Genomic DNA, 3,304 nt, shown 5'->3' on the forward strand with positions numbered 1-3,304 from the left:
ACATTACAACTGAAATCAGTGCTGTGATAGTTAGTTTAAGATCACAACCTGATTTAAAACACAGTCTAACATCAACATTCTTGCCCCTGAAAATAGGTCAGGGTGGCCGAAAAATGTACTTTAAAAATGAGATTTTCTTTTTGTTTCATTGGAACAGTAAAGTACCATTACAAAGAAATGAGTACACCTTTGTAGATATCACTGATATGGAGTTTTTCATGTTTTACATACAGACTTTCTCATTTAAACCATGGTGACTTAAAAGTTTAGCAGCAAGACACTTGTTTCCTTTGTTCCATCAAACATTTCTTTCAGCCATCTGTGTTTATCAGAGCGATATGTGACTAATTTTTTATTGAATCACCAGAAAGTACACAAATACAAGATTAAATATTTTATTTATTTATCAAAAGATACATAATTACACATTGATACAATGAATAAGGTGTCTATAAAAATTACACATGGTGTAAGAAAAACATTATAACATACAAATAAGTGTTTTAAGATAATCTGACATACTTTAAAAGCATAAGAATAAAAGTTTTTTTTTTAAATCATGTTCTTTGATGATCACATTACATGTATCACATTTTTTAAAGCATAACGTAGGGTGTTCACAAAAACAGTTTTATGATTACTTTTTCCACAGTGCTTGTATGCCTCTTGCAAAACTATGTACTTATCACCATATGACATAATAACTCACGATTATGCAAGACCAGCCATGAAATGTCCGTCGCTTCATTACAATCATTTGTCCCCGCTGCTGCCCTCAGACCCAGTCTGTGGGGTAAAATTGCTTTTTTGGTGGTTCATAAAAAATATCTCAAAAAGCGATGTTAGTGAGGGGACCAGAAACACTGGGTTGCAGAGCAGTTGGTAAGGACTTGTATATTTCTGGAGAGTCTGCAAAAGCTGTCTTGCTCGTGCTCCTGATTGGATATGTGGAGCCCGGCTCTGATATCTCACTGGTGGCAGCTAAAGGTAGGCATGCCTTGGAGGCGGAGTTGGTCTCGGGCGCAATCTTTCAAACGAGCCTCACGGCATTTCAGGCAACCTCAGGCCGGAAACAACATCCGGTCACTCGCGGTCAAAATCCACGCAGAGCTGGTGTTTCGCAGGGATCAGGTTAACACATCTGGGTCTAAAAATATAAAGAAAAACAAAAAGAGTTTTAAAACACGCAAACTAGCAAAATATCAAAGAAGCATAACATAACAATAACAAGATGATATAGCAAATCTTGCCTGTCCCCGGCGGACAGGCGCAAGTTTTTCCCAGAGGGTTGCGGGAGAGAACAAGCTCCGACGGGAATGGAACTGGGGCCAGATGAAGCAGGGCGATCTAGCGTAGAGAGCAAATACTCTCTGTCCCGTGTGGAGAGACGAATATTCTTTCCTGTGGATCGCACAAGCACTGGTGGTGAAGAATTCGGGGAACTCGTACCAATAAAGGTGTCCAAGTCAGAGATATCTAGAAAGTTTGATAAAAATGAAAAAAGAGGGTAAATGTTTTGTTTTTCTTGTACAATTAGCTGTTAAGAAGGGGAACAAGAATGAACCAAACCTACCAATTCGATCGAGAGACTCAAAAAAAGAGGAGTTGAGCAGGTTTATCTCAGAGTCTGAAAAGAAATAACATCGAGTATTTACAAACAGTAAAAATATAAACATTATATGAACAAGAGTGAGAAAAAATGAGATACCCGATGAGGCCATGATAGGTGATGTAGACATGTAATGTATAAACTTTTACGGGGGTTAAAAGTGGAGCTTATATATATTTTAAAGTGTATTGCACGTGGGATAGGCTCCAGCGCACCGCGCGAGCCTGAGAAAAGGATAAGTGGAGGCGAATGGATGGATGGATGGTGTATTGTACCTGTTACAAACCATTGTGATATTTATTTATTTATTTAAATGAAAGGATTGACAGAATGGTAAAAAGGAAAATGCAAAAATGTAGTTAGAGAGCAAGATTAACACTTACCGAATGATATGCGGATAAGGAAAGAGACGCAAGTTGCTGTTGAAATCGGCCGCTCCCTATGCGAAGTCGCAAGCAGTCTGAGCGGTTCCAGTTGTTGATATGGCTGAAGGCAGGGGTCTTCTGGGGGTTCGAAGATAGTCTTAACATCAGCGGGAGATCGTAAAATCAGACCTGGAGTGGATTGGCTAACCGGGGTGCGAAGGGAGCGGTGCAAGGGTTATGTGATTGGCAGCGGGGCGCAGTGAGGCGGAGTTGGTCTAAGGGGGGAATTTTCAAACGAGGTAAGCAGCGCATTCGGGAGCAGAGCGGGGAGCGAACAAGCAGGAAAAAATTGTGCTCTGGAAGCTGTTGCGGGTCGGTGCGATTAAGAGCGAGGTAGAACTTAGACTCTGCGTAGAATTTTAGAGGTAGCTAGCAAGAGGCAAGTTTTTGAAGAAAAAAGAGTAAGGAGCTTTCCCAATGTTTTTGGATTATAGCGCTTTTTTTGGGGGGAATAGAGGGGTAGCTAACAAGTTATTCTAGGGGTTTTGGAGAAATCGCGGAGAAATTTTTAAAAGGAGTTTTGGCTTTGTTTGGCTGAGCATGAAGGGAGCCGCGGGGCGCTGAATTTGAGAAAAAAGACTAAGGATTTTTTCAGGATTTTCCCTGTTATCGAATATAAGGTTTTGGGAATAGAGGGGGTACCCTAACAAGTTATTGTAGGGTTTTGGAGAAATAGCGGAGGGTTTTTTAAGGAGTTTTCCCTGCTTATGTATCTAAGGATTAGGTTAAGGGGGCTGCGGGGATCGCGAGTTGTTTTTTCTGAGTATGAGTTTTATTCTAAATCTACAAATGCATATAAATCTAAATAAAGTTTTCCCCCAAGGCATGCAGCATGTGTTTGTGGCCATACTGAACGTTACAAAAGCACAAGTTTAACTAAACAATTTTAATATGGTTTAATACATTTTTAAACACATGAGCACAGAGCCCGAGAGAGCACGGTCCGGAGAGACACACAGCCTCGGGCGCGCGCGGGCGCGCGCACACACTGACCCACCACGAGATGGCGTTTTTTGAGCATAAAAAAATAAATAAATTTTTTAATTGCTTAAAGAAATAAAAGAATGCTATTTTGATATATAAGAAACTTTCTAAATAATCAATTATATTTTTATGAATATCATATTTTTATGAATATCATATTTTTATGAATATCATATTTTTATGAATATCATATTTTTATTATTTAATTACTTCCTACTTCCGGACTTCCGGAGCTAATTTAATTAGGGGCTAATTTAATTAGGGGATAATTTAATTACTTCCGGAC

At 39.4% G+C, this 3,304-nt stretch overlaps 1 long non-coding RNA gene across 1 annotated transcript; it reads right to left on the reverse strand.

Moving 5' to 3' along the window:
• Window positions 1-381: 381 nt before the first annotated feature.
• Window positions 382-2,960, reverse strand: LOC143421015 (uncharacterized). Its single transcript, XR_013100729.1, has 4 exons — window positions 1,993-2,960; window positions 1,574-1,627; window positions 1,251-1,476; window positions 382-1,147 (listed from the first exon to the last, which is right to left on the reverse strand). It is a non-coding gene; the product is annotated as an uncharacterized LOC143421015 (long non-coding RNA).
• Window positions 2,961-3,304: the final 344 nt, after the last annotated feature.

This window comes from Maylandia zebra, linkage group LG11, assembly GCF_041146795.1.
Source record: "Maylandia zebra isolate NMK-2024a linkage group LG11, Mzebra_GT3a, whole genome shotgun sequence".
NCBI lineage: Eukaryota > Metazoa > Chordata > Actinopteri > Cichliformes > Cichlidae > Maylandia > Maylandia zebra.